This window comes from Aethalodelphis obliquidens, unplaced genomic scaffold, assembly GCF_003676395.1.
Source record: "Aethalodelphis obliquidens isolate GAN/ISIS:26980383/991018 unplaced genomic scaffold, ASM367639v1 scaffold38, whole genome shotgun sequence".
In the NCBI taxonomy this organism is placed as follows: domain Eukaryota; kingdom Metazoa; phylum Chordata; class Mammalia; order Artiodactyla; family Delphinidae; genus Aethalodelphis; species Aethalodelphis obliquidens.
In genome coordinates, this window is record NW_020837982.1 from 694,630 (window position 1) to 713,263 (window position 18,634).

At 50.4% G+C, this 18,634-nt stretch overlaps 1 protein-coding gene across 1 annotated transcript in view; it reads left to right on the plus strand.

Moving 5' to 3' along the window:
• Window positions 1–18,634, plus strand: part of ASIC2 (acid sensing ion channel subunit 2) — a 1,014,198-nt gene that overhangs the window by 543,244 nt on the left and 452,320 nt on the right. The window lies entirely within an intron of this gene.

Consider the following 18,634-nt stretch of genomic DNA (forward strand, 5'->3'; position numbering starts at 1 on the left):
CCAGGCTTTGATATGCATCTGAATGACCCGAGGACCTTGCAGATTCCACTTCAGTAGGTCTGGGGTGGGGGCTGAGATTCTAACAATCTCCCAGATGAGGCCAGTAGCTGCTGGTGGTCCGTGGAGCACACTTGGAGAAGAATATTCATCCACAGTCCCCTTGGGACCAGTGACTCAGCCCTTAGATGCACCACAGAATCCCCCGGGGAGCTTCTCAAATGCTTCGATGTTTGGATCTCACACCTAGGGATTCTGATTTGACTGGACTTGGGTGGGGCTTGGGCAGGACTATGTTTTCAAAGCTTTCCAGATAATTCTACTGGGCAGTCAGGGTTGAAAACAACCACCATACTTTTTGCCATCTTCTTTAAACCAGATCTTAAAAGATCAGCCCAATTCCCAGATGCCCCGCCTGTCCACTCCCCTGTGGGAGCCTCCCACCAAGGGGACTCAGCTGTAGAGCCTGAATCATTTGGCCAGACTCTCTCTGGTCTAAACTCTCCTCCTGCGTCTTACCCAGGTTGCGGCATCTCCCTGCTGGGCACTCCTCTCTCACCACCTCCAATATTTTAATCTCATTGATTCAGAGCCTGGCTCTGTCCTCCTTTCTCACCATCCCCTGAGCAGCGGGAGGAAGAGACTTCCCCAGGGCTATCAATTCCCAAGGAACTCACAGGGTAGCCATTTCTTCCTTAAGTAAGACCCTCATGACAAATGACTGGTAGCGGTCCAGTTAATCCGCTCTCCTAAAGTGAAGGGGGAAGGCAGCAACAAAGGGAGTGACTCAACCACGGTTTCCTGTAGTATCAGGGGCTACAACTTGGCCAGATATTGGGTGGGAACAAGGCTCAGAGGAGAAGCACAGCTAGCCTTGTCTTTTTGTTTGTTTGTTTTTTTCCTTCTTTGTGTCAGATGCATGATGACACATTGGAATGGCAATCTTTACCCAAACATTATTCTCCAAAGCCCCCAGCCAGTCCCCCTCGTCGCCACTCTCCATTACCTGCCATCGGACATAGACTAAAAGAGATAATCAATTCATGCTTTTTCTTCTGTCCATTCTCTGGGGAAATTATGTCGAACATCTTTTTTATTGACTTATTTATAAATGTAGAAAACGAATTGCTTAAAGGTTTGTGCTGGAGCAACCCTGATGCTATCAAGGTCATTGATGCTGCCTCTTGGGTGGCACCTATGGCTGGAGGAAAGATTCCAGGGGCCGGGTGGGGTGTTAATTACATAGATTGGCCTCCCTTTCCCCATCAGAAGCCCAGGTGGTGGCCCAAAGCTTTGTCTCGGATTTGGAACAGGATCGGTGCAGCGAGCCCCACTGGCTGCTCCCTGCTGGTCCCATCCTCCAGGATCAGATGGGAAATGACACACACGCACAGTGTCGGGGGGTCAGCCAGGCAGGGGTCCCCGCCGCCCCCGGCATCATCTCCTAGTGGTGGAGCCACTGGCTCTGCCACTTTCTTACCTTGGATGCATTACCCAGCTGTTTGAGCATCAGCTCCCTGGTCTGTGGAGTATGATAGGGCTTCCCTCCTGGGAGGCCTGAGGAATGATGAGGAAAGAGCCCCTGACACACAGTAGGACCTTCGGGAACGCCTGTCCTCCTTCCTTCTGTTCCTAGAAAATGTTGCAGCTGGATGTGCCCTCAGAGACCACCTAATCCAGTCCTTTCCTCTGGCTACTGGGAGTCCGAGGCCTGGAGAGGGACAGCGATTTGCTGTGGTCACCCAGTGGAGGAGTGGCAGAACCAGCACCCTGACTCCCCATCTGGTTCTTCTCCGCTCCCCCATGGAGCCTCCCTTTGCCCTGATTGACAGGTGCACGTCTCTCTCTGCACATGTCCCTAAAATGAGTGTGCAAGTCCAACTCTGGTACCCACAGGTATCAGGCAGGCATGGGGGGAGAGTGCTCTTTAAAGAGATGTTCTTGGGCTTCCCTGGTGGCGCAGTGGTTGAGAGTCCGCCTGCCGATGCAGGGGACACGGGTTCGTGCCCCGGTCCGGGAGGATCCCACATGCCGCGGAGCGGCTGGGCCCGTAAGCCATGGCCGCTGAGCCTGCACGTCCGGAGCCTGTGCTCCGCAACGGGAGAGGCCACAACAGTGAGAGGCCCGCGTACCGCAAAAAAAAAAAAAAAAGAGATGTTCTTGATGATGACCTGTGTTCACAGGACCCCCTTAGGCAAAGTTTGTTCTTTTGGGTTTGGTTGTTGCAAATGTAATTTACGTAAAGTGGGACACCCCACCCCCCGCTCCTGGTCCTTTCTCACCCACTTGACCCCAGCTCCGAGCCCAGGGTTTATTGGGTTTCTAGCTCAGCACCAGAGTCACTTCGTTTGTGGCTGCCTCAGAGTCTAGTTTGGAACTTAAAGGCTTTCGCAGTTTCTTGGCCCTTGGATGGCTTCAGGCCTTCCTTGAAGACTCAGGTGAGAGACTCTTTTCTTGGGTCCGCCCACTGGACAGTCCACCCTGCCGCCCATCTCCTCCTCCCTGGCGCACACATCTGCTGAAGAACAGGACTCCTCCTTCCTTCCCGCAGGAGGCGCCCGTCTGCATTCTCCATGGATTCGCTCCTACAGGGAGGCAGGAATGGAGGCTGAACAGGGTGCGGGTGGTGCCTTCCATCCACAGCGCCCTGAGCCAGCCCAGCATCATCCCTGAAAGAGTAAGTGACAAATTGTCTGGCTGGAAAATGGAGATAATCTGTATCAATTATGCATGAGTTCAGCAAATTAGGACCCAGCACGAGAAATCTGCCTGTGTTTTGATTAGGGAACAGATGTGTCCACCGTTAGAGATTCACACAAAAGCTTCCAGCACGAACGTCAGAACTGACCTTCCCAGCAGACACGGCCACAGAACTGATCACACTGGGGAAGCCAGGGTTGAATGGAAAGGAGAGCCAGCGGGGCACCCCTGGGTCACCCTCGGACACTGGCAAGCAGGACCTAGCACGCCCGGCAGTGCGTTCAGTACCAACCCAGTGGCTGCTCCCATCAGGGGCTCACAGAGCACTGGGTCCTGAGCTTAGGACAATCTGACGTCTGATGTTTACCAAGTGCCTCCTCTGTCTCTGGCACGGGATTGGTCTCAAATGCACTGGAGAAACAAGTGGAGAAGCAAAGGAGTGGCCAAGCCCGATTCTGTCAGACCCAGCCCTGGGGGATTTGGAGGTGGAAGTCAGAGCAACAAGAAGTAAGGGCTTGGGAGAGGGACTCCTGGGATGGTCGGCAAACTGCTGGGGCAGTTTGAGGCTGAGCCACGTCAGGGCTAGGTGCTTTTGCCGTCAGCATCTTTGCCTGGACATCTTTGCCGCAAGCATTTTGGCAGCAAACTGCATTTTGGCAGTAAGTTATTTTCATCACATAACTTATTGCCCGTAAGGCAATTTTGCTGTAAAAGAGAAAATAACAAAAGATAAAATAAAAGAGGGACATTAAAAAGGACATAATGGACCACGAGAAATGAATAACATAATTAAAAAGGCTTTACTGCAAAATATAAACTATTTAAATACATTTTAACTGTGTGTGGATTCATGGCAGTACTGAGCAAATAACTGATTTTATTTTGTGGGTTGTACCCATACCCTTGTCTTCCAAGTCTTTCATTCATAGCATTTTATACTTTTTTTTTCTTTTTTTTTGCTTATGGATTCATCCTATTCGGCATTCACACTTTTTCTTTTCTGCTAAAATTTCTTCCTTTGTTAAGAGAGGCATCCGTTTCCAAATACTAGGACACGTGTTTGTAACTGAGCTTTGCACTGCATTGTAACCGCCTCTATACTGCTGTGTGTCCTTGGGTTGATACACGTTCCAAAGTTCTATGGGAAATGTGAGTTCAAATCTGTGCCTTTGAGGCCCTCAACCTCTTTCTTCTCCACTATGGTGCATTTCAAAATAAGAAACCAACTGGATGATCTGGGACAAATCATCATCATCTGTCAGTTGGATAAAGCCATCAATCACGTCCATCACTAACTAGAAGGGATGCTAACACATTTCAACCAGCTGAAGCCAAACTGTCACACCAAAACCAGGCAACTAGTTATTTTATCTTTCACGGCAAACTTACCTTACGGTCAATTAGTTATGCAGCAAACATGTTCATGGCAAAGAAGCATAGGGTGAAAATAGCAGACCCGGCCGGCAAGAACGGTTCTCTCTGCAGAGGGGAGACTGGAGAAGGTTCCAGGGGCTGATGGAGAAGTGGCAGGACAGGCCACCAACCAGGCGGGCAGCAGCTAAGCCAAAAGGCCTGGAAGCTGCAAAGTGGCCCCTACATCACCTCCACCACCAGATCCCCTGCGAGGACCTCTCTCCTGGGATCCCAACCAGAAATGTTGGGAAAGGGATGCTGGGAAGTGCAGTGCAGCCCGGCCAAGCTGACATCACCCAGGATAACCGCACCACTCGGAGGAGCGGACGAGGATGAGGGCCCGGAAGCAGGAATGACACAAGTTTGAGGTGTGGAGAGAACAGAAGAGATCGGGGTTAACGGTGTTGGCACAGTGAGGGCTGCCTTCCAGGGCTCCATAGGACCTTCTGCCTTGGACCAAATTCCCAAAGGAGCTGCTGGACCCTGGGCACTGTCCACACTCTCAGAAGGACTTACGACAGAGGTAAAAACACGTGGGAGGCAGCCGATTGGATGGAGGTGGCAGGAGTCAAACTCAGGACGTTACTCTTATGTGCTTGCGAGCAGCAGCCTGGCCTGGCTCCACCAATCTGCCCCCGCTAAAGCCAGTGCCACAACACCGCCCCTCTCGACACTGTTAGGGGGCTGCCTGGTCGCTTGAGCTATGAATCACCTAAGAGGCTCTGATGGCCCTCAGCATAGCACCCCTGCGGATGCTTTTATCCTTCACCCAGAACATAGGGAAACAACAGCAGCAAGAGATTGCTTGTCTTGTTTAGGATGAATTCACATTTCTGTTTTACTCGTGTAGGAAGAATTCGTCTCTCGTCTCAAATCAAACAGATCGGCTTCCACTCTTAGGTCCACAGTTTGCTGGCTGTGTGACCTTGGGCAAGTCGCTAAATCTCTCTGAGCCTTCATTCCTTATCTGTGAAATGGGAATAATAATACTTACCCCGAAGGTGGCAAAAAAGGGATCGTATATAACGTGCCTGTGTGTAAGGTGATCTGTTTCCAAGCCTTCCTGAGTGAGGGCAGAGCTGTTGGGGGAAGGGATTAGCAAGACCAGGACAGAAGCTCAGAGGCTGAACCTAGAGCCATAAGAGGGATTCATGGGCCCGGCCTGGTGGGTCTGAGCCCACAGAGGTGCTGCTGCCAATGTCGGCACTGACCTTGGACTATGCAAAGTCGACCCTGAAAGTTGAAGGTCTGATGAACCCCAAGCTGAAAGGAGCTGGGGAAGTTTGAGGCTGATCCATGTCGGGGCTTGGTTGACAGAGACAAGAAGACTCAGAGTCACTGAACAGGTGAATTAGAAGGAAGAAGGATTCGATAAATCTGAGACCTACCAGTGGTGAGAATTACGTGGAGACAGAATTCATGGCATTACACTAGGAACTTCGCCCCCGTCTGAGCTGTTCAGGGGTGCCAGCCCGGTGGGGTGGTGAGCTCCCCGTCCCCGGAGGCGTGTCAGCAGTGACTAGATGACTGCTTGGCAGAATTAACACAGAGGGGTTTCTCTAGCTCAGGAGACAGGGCACAGAGCTGGGTGGCTTCCAGATTATCTATAACGAGGGGAAAGTGTGACCAGGATTCAGTGCTTACGTGGGAAGTGCACCTGCTAGGAGCCCTGTGCTGGAGGTTATGTGCATAGCTGCTACTGTGAACCTCTAAACGACCCTCTGCAGGAGGTTTTATCATCCCCATTTCAGAATAAAGAAATGAAGGTTGGGGAGGCCCAGTACTTGCCCAAGGTCACAGAGGCAATAAATCCAGAGCTAGAGGTTGACCTCTGAGCTCGTCTCAAAACTCCCTTTTTCCTTAAATGAAAGAGGATCCAGAAGGCCCAGGCCCAGCTCAGAAGATGGGGTGTCTGGACACACTGTCACCCAACTTGCCGTTTAGATCACTTCCCCTCTCTGTGACCTGGTGTGAACCTTGGTGTCTACACGAAAGATGGCCCTCCCCTGTATCTGCTCTTGCGGGAATTCAAATCACCTCAAATAAAAACAATACTTGAATTATGGAGCAATTTTTGATTTCCAAAGCATGACGTTCCAGGCTACTATCTTGTGGGGCAGATAGGAATTCCTATTTCACAGATGGAAAAACTGAGGATTCCTGTGAAAGAAGTAGTTACCGAGTCCTATAACAGACACTTCACTACGTCATCTCACTTAGTACTCAGTTAATACGCTGGAAGATGAGACGTATTGTTCCCACTTTCCAGATGAGGAAACAGAGGGTCAGAGAGGTTGAGTGTGTTGTTCAAAGTCAAAGAACTAGTAAGGGGCAGGATTCCTACCCAGGTCAGAACTACTGCCAAACATAGCTTTACAAAGACACCAGAGCCTGCCCACCCATGGGCCTCACCCTATCGGGGGAGCGTGGGCCTCTACCCTCTATTCACAGCTTTAGGGTAAGACCCAGCTTCTGCAAATGTAGCCCTTCAGAATGCGGGGAAATAATCCATTTACCCTTTAAGAGTCATTGTCATATTAGCAGGACCTGGAATGGGAAAGAACATAGGAAATGGACTGGAGGATTAAGGAGAGAGACCCAAAGCTGGGTCCCGAGCAGAGGACCCAAGGCTACCTGGCAGGGACCACAATGGCAGAAGGGAGTCGGGGGGGATGGCCACACAGGTGGCTTAGGTCTCACTTTTGCCATTACTGATCCTGCTTAAAAGGATGCTCACCTGTGCCAGCCTCCAGGCCGCACCCCCCCACCCCGCCCCCCCCCCCCCCCCGGGCTTCCACACCAGCCCCCTCTATCCCCTCCCCTTCCCGCGGGTCAGGCTGCAGCCCCCCAGCAGAGGCCCCCCAGCCTTGCCCTAATTGCATAGCCTGTGGGACCCACAGACATCACTCCCCCAAAGAGGCTGGTGATGGGAGACGGGGCCTCCCTGCTAGGCCCACACAGAGCAGCAACCCGGGTACTTCAAGGGCCAGGCGGTTTTGTGGGCCACACAGCAGGGCTCTGAGGAGATGCAATCAGATTCAGGCTTTGTGAAGAGTAGTGAGGAGGTGTCCAGAGTAGGTTAAGACCCTGGTGGCAGGAAAGCCAGGATCCAGTCCCAGGGGTGTCATCAACAGGTGATGTGATGTCACAGTTCCTTCCCTTCCCAGATTCAGGTATCTCTACCCATACTATGGGGAGACTGGACTAATAGATTCTCCAAGACCCCCTCCAGCACGGACAGCCTGGTCGGCCATCCTTGCCCATCTCTTCCTGTCCTGGTGGGTAACCCCTGCCAGCCGGCTCCATGAGTTCCGCTGGGTGGGCTGACTCACTGGTGGCATGTCTCCTTCAGTCTCCAGGATGCTGGGGGGTCCGGTGGGGCCATGGTTCCCTTAACCACCATGGAACTGGGCCATCCCTGCGCCTGCAGTCACCATGGCTACAGCACCTCTTGTATGCGTGTGGACCTCACTCTGGGATGAGTAGTTGTCAACGGGTCTGGTTCCAAGTGGCGGGGCTCCTTAGACAGTGGCCTTTCTTACCTCCCACCTCCTCACGCAGGGTACAAGGAATGACTCAATTCCACCTAATTTTTATCCTTTAAAATATATTCCTTAGCAGGTTGAGATGTTGGGTCCTGACGAAGTCCCAGAGGCCTTTATTCCCTACTTCCCACCCAGGAGGCAGAGTTATATGGACTGAGCCAGACCTGTGTTCCCAGACTCAACCCACCTCTTAGCCGTGCGGCTGCGTTGATGTTACCAAACCCCAAGCCTCTCATCTGTGCAATGCCTGCCTGCCTGGTCGTGTCTGGCAAGCACGGTGATGGTCAGCTGCCTTTATGATATTCTTATCATTATCATTCAGACTCCTGGCTAACAGAAGCTATCATTCAGACTCCTGGCTAACAGTGCCAACGTTAACACCTTCTCTTTTACTCTTTCCTGCTCCTACGTGAAGTTTGGGCTTTTCAAAAGGAGCCCACCATTGCTCTGGCACCCATACACCCAAAAGGATGGGGCAAGAATCCTCCACCCTCTTGGTTCTACAGGCTTACTCCCAGGGCCTAAATGTCAATTCTAAAGCACTCCTTTAATTTCTCCCTGGGGAAGGGACTTGGAAGGGGCAGTGTCCTGGAAACAGAACCCCTGCTGTCCCAGATTCCATAATAGGAGTGCAGGTGAGGCCCAAAGGTACACGTACGTGAAACAAATAAAGCTCGATCTTCAGGGACCCTCCCTTGCTCCTGTATCTTTCAAAGCCAGGAAAGACCCCCCATCCGTCCATCCACATGTGAGGGGATTAGCCAGAATATGGACTCACTGCTCCTCTCTTGTGGCCGCTGACCAAACTGTCCCTCCTGGAGGGTAGGTTGCCTTGTGAACTGAACACACAGTTGGGTCCGCTAATGAATTGAAAACCGCTGGAGAAAACGCTAGAGGATGGTGTATCTGTGACTTCAAGTGCGGCAGAAGAGAGTCCATTCTCCTGGTCCCGACACCAGGATGAACCAGGAGTGACTTTAATGCTTCCCCATTCTCCCTTTCTGGCCCATATCTGTGTTCATTCCTTTCTGCTGGGGCAGCGTTTCTTTTATGTGGAACGGCTATGCTCATAAGCATGAAATGATTACCCTGTGTCTATAATACATTTATTAATGACTTCCCCCAAATCTAACAGCCAAGAAGGCCCCCAGGAGAGGACATAAGAAGCCAGACTTCCCATTGCAAAGATGGTCTCTGCAGTCAAGCTTGTAATCAGTGCTTGGGGGGTAACAGTCTCAAGGAATAACAATCATTAACACGTGAATGTCAAACACCATTTGCTTCTCTGATTTCTGGGCCATGCGGAACAGTAATGAAAATGGTTTTCTCTCCAAAGCATAAAAACAGTCTTGTGTCACCTGGTGTGTTCGCAGATGTGCTGATTAACTGTAACCTAGAATGTCACAATGACCAAGCCCCAGGCCTTGCCCTTGGGCAAGCAGAGTTCCTTGCTCACTCTGGGTGACCACTACCCAGGTTGTGGGCCTGAGGTGCGGTCATGTTTGACAGATGGTCTAACGGTGCCCATGCCTGGAGACCCAATCAGGTGAGACCCCTGGCTGGGCTGTGAGACCCTGGCCTTCCCTCTCCTTAAGGAGATTTCTAAATCCAGGCCCTTCTAAGCCAAATGGCTGTGATCGAGCTGCCCAGCCACGCTCGTGCTACAGCAGTTCTTCCATGTCATTGAGCCCGAGACCCAGCTGAGTGCTTATTAACATGGAATTCCTGGGCTCCACCCAGAGGGTCAGATCCTGGGGACCTCAGAGCAGCCTCAAAATCTGTATTTTCATAAGCCTCCCAGATGGTTTGGAGGCACGTGTCTGCAGAGCCCACTTAGAAGAGTACAGTCATAGCTTTTCAGGGCTCAGAAACAAGGGGGAAGCTCCACAAACACTAGGGGTCTGTAACTGTGCTTCTGGGGTGCCCCACAGGAGAAGAGGGAGAGAGAGCGAGTGCAAGTGGGCGCCTCCAGTCTCCCCCACTCTCTTCCACTGGAGCTATTGTGCTTCTGTTTGTATAGCTGGGGGACCAAGGGCACGGCCCTGGGGCCTCCCTATATGAGTTCAAGCCACTTACAAGCTGTGTGACCTTGGGCAGGTCACTTCACCTCTCTGTCCTTCAGCTTCCTCTTCTGCAAAATGGGATGATGACAAGAAAAAAAACAAGAGTAGCTAACTCACAGGACCACTGCGGGGATTCCACAAGTTAACGTGTGCAAAGCATTTAAGAACAGCATCAAGAACATTCTAAGCAAGGAGTGCATGGTAGCTGTTATAATTTTTTCTATTTTATATGGCAGTGAGGCAGTAATCATTTATTCACCTCATCGGTTATAAGACTTAATTTGGAAAATGAAGGTGTCACTATTTTTTAAGTTTGTTTTATTGAAATATAGTTCATTTACGATGTTGTGTTAGTTTCTGGTGTACGGTAAAGTGATTTTATACATATATTTTTCATATTATTTTCCATTACAGTTTATTACGGGATGAATATAGTTCCCTGTGCTATACAATAGGACCTTGTTGTTTATTCTATATACAGTAGTTGGTATCTGCTAATCCCAAACTCCCAATTCATCCCTCCCCAGCCCCCCTCCCCCTTGACAACCACAAGTCTGTTCTCTATGTCTGTGAGTCTGTTTCTGTTTCATAAATAAGTTCATATCTGTCACATTTTTAGATTCCACATATAAGTGATATACGATATTTGTCTTTCTCTGACTGACTTACCTCACTTAGTATGATAATCTCTAGGTCCATCCATGCTGCTGCGAATGGCATTATTTCATCCTTTTTTATGGCTGAGTAGTATTCCATTGTGTATATGTACCACATCTTCTTTATGCATTCATCTGTCAGTGGACATTTAGGTTGTTTCCATGTCTTGGCTATTGTGAATAGTGCTGCAGTGAACATTGGGGTGCATGTATCTTTTCGAATTATAGTTTTTGTCCAGATATATGCCCAGGAGTGGGATTGCTGGATCATAGGGCAACTCTATTTTTAGTTTTTTGAGGAAACTCCATACTGTTTTCCCTAGTAGCTTGAAGGTGCCACTATTTTAAAAAATAGTCTAAATATTAGTCCAGTGGACCCATTTCATAGATGGGGAAACTGAGGCCCCAGGGAAAGAACAGCTTCTGGAGTCACCCAGAAATGGAACTGACCCAAATGGGACTGATCTTGGTGGGCTCCTCCCCACAGCACACACTTGCCTCTATCTTGCTTCTCTCATGCACGTTTTGGGGGCTGCTGAGGAGGTGGGCCTCCACCAGCCCACCCTTTTCCCCTCAGATCTCCCGTGGACACCCCTCCAGTCCCACTTCTGGTCTTGAAATGTCATAACTGTAAAAAATAAGCTCATGCTCTGGAGATGTTTGGAACTTCTGGTTTACTGTTGAGTCTCCACTGACAAGTTTTCTGAACTCAGGTGTTAGTAAGAAGTTAGGGACAGATAGACAGGGGAGCATTATTTTATTAGCCCTTCTCCAAAATGATCCCGAAGAGGCCAGAATGAACTTTACCTCCCGTACTTTTCCCCGTACTTAGGAGGGGTCGATACATGTTTGTGGCTCATAAGGGAAATGATGAAAAGCCAGGACAGGGACGGGATGCCCCCTCTGGAATCTCAGGCCAGCTTTCTGCATGGGGGCCATGGTGGGCATTCTTGAGAATGACCTGCAATGACCCCCAATTCCTGTTAAATCCCACCCACGTTGCACCCGGGTTGTGCTGTGTGACGTACCACCTATAGAGGAAGTGATGCTGTGAACTTAAAAAGACTGGCTTCCGGCGTGGCTGGTCTCTCCCTTGCTTGTGTCCTTTGTGCCCTGGATCAGTGGCTCTTGGGGAGGCCGTCACGGGCAGCCTTAGGGAGAGGCCACCATGGCGTGAAGCTTCTCACCAACAGCGCTGTGAGGAGCTTAGATGCTCCAGCCCCAGTCGATCAAGTCTCCAAATACGGCAGCACCTGCCGACACCCTGACTGCGTCCTCACGAGGGACCCTGAGCCAGACCCACCTGGCTAAGCTGCCCCCGATTCCTGACGCATGGAGACCGTGTGTGATAATAAATATTTATTGTTTCAGCTGCTAAATTGTGGGGTACTCTGCTCCATAACAGGAAATGATTAATTAATACAGAGGCTATGAGAGCTGGAGGGCCAGACTGTTTCTAAAAGCAGGGAGACAACATCGAGAAGGAAAGAAGGGCTTCATCAACAACCAGGGAGACTGGGAGGAAGGGATAAGATGTCCCCAGATCCTTGGGGTGCTGCTACATTCTGATGTGTGAAGGCTTTGACAAAGATGAAAGTCTGGATCCTTCCCTAGGGCAGGCAGCCCGTAGTCTACTGAGAGCGGCAGATGGGTAGACAGGAAATCAGGCACAGTGTAATGAGAAGGACGCGTAGACCTGATCCAGGCGGGGGAAGAGCGGGGATCAGGCAGCGTGTCCCAAAGAGGATGACTCCTCGTCGATGGATGTGCTCTCAGGACTAACCCAGGCCCCTTGCAGGTAACAAGGATGGAGAGAGCTGCATCCCTGACTCTGGGGACGCCACACCTAGTTCAGTCCATCCCGATACCAGCTGGATCCGAAGGTACTATTGAAAAGTCCCAGTGTCCGGGGTCCACTCTGGACCAATTAAATCAGCGTGTCTGGGGATGGGTCTGGGGATTGGCATTTTAAAACGTCTTTCTAAGAGATTCTAATGTGTAGTCTGGTTGAGAACCACTAGTTTAACTGAAGAAATAACCATAGCAACACACACACGGCACACACAAATACACACACACGCACAGACTCATCCAATGGTGAATAACTTTGGTCATTTCCAAGTGAGTGACACAAATGCAAGTGCAGGGTGTGTGTAGAGAAGACAGACACTGCTGGGGCGGGGTGCTCTCATGGGGACAGCTCCCAGCACAGCTCTGGGCTTCTCCCTGGCTGGACCCAGCTGAACACTGCACTTTGCATTATTCAGAACGGGGGCTGAGGTCCAGGCAGCATCAACGATGAGTCTCAGAGTGGGAGTCTGGGGCTGTTTAAACCTCAGGGTTGGTCCAGCGAGCCAAGGGCAGACTAAGCCTGCAGTGGAGAACCCCAAAGCCCCAGCTATAGGGGAAGGAAACAGAAGCTGAGGGTCAGGAAAGGCCTGAAACAGGAGAGGTGTCATTGAAAATAGATGGTGGAAGGGAGGAGAGAGCTCTACGGGCACTGGAGACTCAGCTACCACCTTACATTCCTTATCTGGAGTTATTCCGCTGAAACTAAGAATGGGTATTCTTAGCTCCATTTGCAGGTGAGGAAATGGGGTTGAAAGAGGTTAACCCCATGGACCTGAAAAAGCCCAGGGACCATGGAGTAGGGTTGGTGCCAAAGCTGTGCTCAACATACCTGGCTAGGAACATACCTGGCTGCCTCAGGATCTGCTGCTGAGGCCTCAAGACAGCCTGCAGCTCCAGAGAGGAAGACCCAGGACAGGTTGGGAGACTGGGCATGACGGGTGCTTATGGGTTTGTCCTGGGAACAGGACATCCTCTGCTCTCCCATCCTTGCCACCACATGAGCCGAGGAACAGCTACAGAGCAATTTCTCTGCCTTGTGTGCTTCCCTTCTTGCTCCCTCCCACCCCACCAAGTGCCAATTAGGTAGTAATATAGTTCTTTACTTGTTCGTGCATTTGTTCGCTTCTTTATTCAGTGTTTATGGACACCTATGGCATGCTGGACCCACTTCCACTAACCCAGGAGAAAAGAAAGCATGATGCCTATGGTGATGATGCCAGGGGTGGGCACAGAGGTTGGAAGGAAGAAAGAAGTCTGGAAGAACAGACTAAGGACTTGCTCCTGGGGAGCAAAGAGTAAGACCCCAGGAGGGTAAAGGGCTTCTCCGCGGCCACACAGTCACAATGCCAGCCAAGCGGGTGAGAGAGTAAGTGAATTCGGGGTGGGGCGGGGGGAGTGAATCAGGGAGGAGGAGGGAGCAGCCCGCGAGGTAAGAGAAACTCAAGGCAGCCTCTCTTAAGACCACATGACCTTTCTCGGCTTGAAAATCCCAGTTCCCAGCAGCACAGTCATAAAACTCCTTGAATGGTCTGCTGTAATGATATGGGATCCCGTTCCAAAAAAAAAATCCATAACTCTTGGTCATTGGGTCAATATCCTAAAAAGATCAATATGGGTAGTACGGAGGTCCAAGGGAGTGGCTGGGAAAAGCTCGGTGTGAAGGAGTCATTTGGTCTTGTCAGCCTCCTGTCCCCAGCAAAGCTTTCCCTCTGCAAGCCACCACCCCTGTGCTGCCCTAATCCCTACCACACCCCTCCACACTTCTTAATTTTCCCCGTTAGGAACTCAGGGACTGGGATGAAGTAGAGAAAAATGTGGAAGGAAGATGGGGAGGTGGAGGGAGGAGAGACTTAGGAAGACAGGGCCATGAACATGTGTTCTTTGATGGTTATAATTCCATCTTCATTGGGGCCCTGCCATGTCATGCACTAGTTTTGTGATGATAACTAAGTCCTTTGAAGCTTGGGGCCTCGGTACTCCCATCTGAAGATTCTGAGCAGTCGCAGGTGTAGGGGAATGTCAATATTGGACTAGAGCAGTACAGCATGAAGGCAAGGCTTTGGGAGCCAGAGAAATGTGTGTTTGCATCCAGTCCCAGCTATGTAACCAGAGAAAGTTGTCTATGGCATTTTGGGACTCAGTTTCCACCTCTGCCACATGGAAATGATGCCCGTCCGTGGGGTGTGTGAGACCCCAGGTGTCCAGCACCCAGCCCTGCAGGAAGATGCCTCCTAGGGCTTGGACAGCGACAGATGCCTAACACAGGGGCAGAGGGGGAAGCAGTCCTCTAGGTCACTGCCTGGGAAGCAGAACAGACACTGAACTGAGAGCATCATGGGCTTCTGCTCCCCAGTTTCCGCTTGCTTCCTCCTCCCCTAGATCAGGGGAGGTGGGATCAAAATGTCCAACTTAGCTGGCGCCAGCCGGAAGTTGACTTTAATTGCTCATCTCCTGCCTGGAGCCAACTCCTCTTTGTTCTGCTTCTCAGCATCAATATTGACAGAAATTATATAGAAATTATATAAACAAATCATTTAGAAATTATGTAAACAAATATGACCCAAAAAGCCTTAACTAGGGCTTCCCTGGTGGCGCAGCGGTTGAGAGTCCGCCTGCCGGTGCAGGGGACACAAGTTCATGCCCCGGTCCGGGAAGATCCCACGTGCCGCGGAGCGGCTGGGCCCGTGAGCCATGGCCGCTGAGCCTGCGTGTACGGAGCCTGTGCTCCACAACGGGAGAGGCCACAACAGTGAGAGGCCTGCGTACCAAAAAAAAAAAAAAAAAAAAAAAAAAAGCCTTAACTATTTTGAAATTAAGAAGTACTTTCTAAATAATCCTTGGCTCAAAGAGAAAATGAAAAACAAATGATATATTATCTGGAAAGTGATGAAAAGGCGAGCACTCCCTATCAAAGTCGATAGGACGCAGCTAAAGCTGTGCTCAGAGGACATTTTACAGCTTTCAATGCTTTTATTTATTTATTATTTTTTTTTGTGAAAAGCTGAAAATAATTGCACTAAGTATTCCTCCTAAGAAATTAGATAAAAAGCCATAAGATAAATGAAAAACAACACAGGAGGTGGGATTTAATGAAAATAAAAGCTAAAATTAATGCAATAGAAAACGACGAAACTATTCTACTTTGGGCCTGATTCGTTTCTCTTCTTCCTGCAGCAGCACAGTACCAGCACCCTCTTCACTTACACCCAGCCCCCAAGACTCTTGTGTTAATGGTTAGCTAAAAACTGATATCAATGAGATGCATTTTATTACTTTGCAGAAGTGGTTAATAAGACTATTTGCTATAATGCAATAAGCATGAGATTGGACAACAGGACACATGGTGAGCCAAGCCTGCCATTGTCACCTAAGTCAGGTCACTTCCCCTCCCTGGCCCTCGGGTTTCCCACCCGTACAGGTAGAGGCTGGGGCTACATGCTGGCCCTGACAGAACTAGGTTCCATTCATGACCATAACTCTTCAGAAGAAAGAGGCCACTGTCCCATGGGTAAATGTTGATGGACTCTCTCTGAAGGGTGGTGGTGGGGAGTGATGGTAGCTGTCCCAGCGGGTTGCATCACAAAAGCTTGGCCGGAGAGAAAGTTCCACGCTGGAAAGATGAACCCAGGCACTGAAGGCAGCCTGAGGCATCTTAGCACCTGAGCTGGAGCGAGCAGGGAGTGTAGATGTGACAGGACCCTGGGCTCTTTTAAAATCCGGTGGATTCCCTTCCCTTCCTCCTGGACTCACTCTTCTTTTTCTCCGTTTACTTTTCTAAATGCTCATCTACCTTAAAGTTATAACTCTCCAGACCCAGGACCAGGCAGGAACAATGATAATAACTGGCAAAGATATTCTAATCCTCAATCCTAAGGCTCTAAAATCATGAGCAACTAGCCAGGGGACAGGCCGTCTCCAGGTGTGACCTCGGAATCGGGGCTGTGAGGAGGCCTGTATCCCTGCTCTCAAGTCAAAATAATGAGGCGCTTAAGTTGTACCAATTCCTAGAGGCTCTACCTCTGGAGGTGACTTCTAAGGAGCCTGCCCTGGCCAAGAGGCCCTTTTCTGTCTGCACAGACAGTGCCTGGAAGGTTTCACTCTGAGGTGGGTCAGCTGAGCTCCTGGAGCCCTAGGTGAGCTGGTCCACGGAACCTCCTGACCACTGTAGTTGGAGTTATTCCAGCTCCACGAGCAGCTGCCTGGAAGCCCCAGCTCCATTCTTTGGGTGAATGTGAGCTTTGCGAGAAGACAGGTGACTCCTCCAGGCCTGCTGCCTGGAGAAGGTCCATATCCTGCAGAAGCACACAGACCTTGTTACAGATCTGGGGCTTTTTCCTAAAGTCTATCAGAAGTCCTGAAAAGGTTTTAAAGAGATACGTGCTGTGATCAGATTTGGGCAAAGACCACTCTGGCGTGTGGAATGGGATTCATTGGAGGGCAGTCGCGTGCATGAGGGGAGATGGAGTTAGTAGGCTCTGCAGGGGTCCAAGTGAGACAGTGGTGGCCTCAACTTGGATGTAGCAGTGAGACTGGAAAAACTGACACATTCAGGGAGGTGGGATCTCTAGAGCTTGGATCTGATGGGCTGGGGAGTGGGACGAGGGGGAGAAATAGAGATGACTCCCCATCTTCTGGCTCAGGCGACTTGGAGGTGCCGTGTATTGAAATGAGGAACAATGGCAAAGGTGCAGGTACAGAGACAGGGGAGACACTGTGGGTTTAGTAGGACCTGCTGAGTTTGAGTGGCAGCCGTTTACCCAAAGGAGCTGTCAGAGAAGAATTGGGGTATGCGTGTCTGAAGTGAAAGAAGACAGAGCAGGCGACAGAAATAAAAGCAGCTTCTAGTAAAGGAAATATCCACTCTTTGAGAGTCATTACTTGCAGTTTTGGCCTCCCCTCACCCTGCTGTTGCATAGAGTCAACTCTCTGGGTATGGCTGACGGGCCAAAGAGTTGGGGTGACCACTCAGGCTTAGAGTGATAGAGCTGCGAGGCACAGCTTGTATGCAGGGGGCACCCAGCTGTGGGAAGGCTCGCGTCCCGTAGGGGAACACACAAGCATCTCCAAGAGGGTGCAGGAGTTTGGAAAGGTATGTTCACTACATTAATATGAATTTATATATGAAAAATGAAAATAACTCCAACGTGTTATAAAACAGTCATCTAAGCAGACACCAGACTCTGTGACCTTCTCAGGGGAGGGGGCATGGTCCCCAAGGGGGCAGGGTCTCAGCCTCAGGGAGCAGAGTGGCAGGTCCCTGCCTGTGGGCAGGGAATGAGGGTTCAAAGGCCCTTGTCCTGGGGTTGCGCACTGGGGGTGCTTCCAGAGGCAGGTGACATTGATGAGGCCAGTGGGTTGTGTGGCTCTGGTGGGCTTGGTAGTGGACCCCAGTCCAAGGGGAGCAGTCACTGCCCAGTTCAGTGTGTGCTTCCAGGATGAGTGGGGCCCAGTGTGACTAGGCCTTCTGCTTTTTCAGGAGGACTTCAAAATCCAGAATTGGATGTGCAGTCTCCCACTTTTTAAATGTCGGCTCAATAAAGATAATTAGAAAAATAGATCTGTGTGGGAACCAAGTAAATCTCATTCCACAAGTCAGATTTAGCCCACAGCTAAAGATCAGTTAGAGATCTCTGCTCTGGTCCAGCCCACTTGGTGCAAAAGCTCAGGCTCAAAGACATGAGTAGAAAAGCCCAAGTTCACACCAGAGAGTTATGGGTAAAGCCCAGGCTCACGTACAGACTCTGCACTACTCTTTACTGCACTGTTCCTCCAGCTAAAGGTCTGTTTAAAGAGAAAAGATCTGGATTTTTCCATACGCTCACTCTAACACTACCTACTACTAAACTGAATTTTCCCAGACTCCTCATTTTACCCGGAAGGAGGCTGAAACCCAGAAATAAAAACAAGACATAATTTTCTCCCATGCAATATCAAGGCTAGGAGCAGAACCCAGGCCTCCCGACTCCCAGTCTAGCCTTGATTTCATCCGTCCTTTAAGTACTCAGATCTCTCCCTGGATGAGGGCTGTGTTCAGCTTGCAGTGAATTGCTGAAATATTCTGTTCCCAAGCATATCCAACAATCCGAATGATAGTCCCCAGGACCAACCCCATAAGCTGCATCACCTCAAATCTTCTCTCTGCGGGGGTCTGACTCACCAGCCTGGCACATCGCTTCTCTCCTCTGATGGATGATAAACACAACTGCAGCAGGCACGAAGCCCCGCCAGCCACTTCTGATCTATCTGCTGATTGGAGCCAGGGTGAGGCTGGCGTGATGCCGTCTGTCAGTCGGTTAGCGAGCAGTGAGGTGGGGGAAGCACAGAACACCAGTCTCGGGTCTGCTGCTTAGGAGCCAATTGACCGTGAAGAAGAGGTTGTTCAAGTTCCCCAAGCCTTGCTTTTCTCATC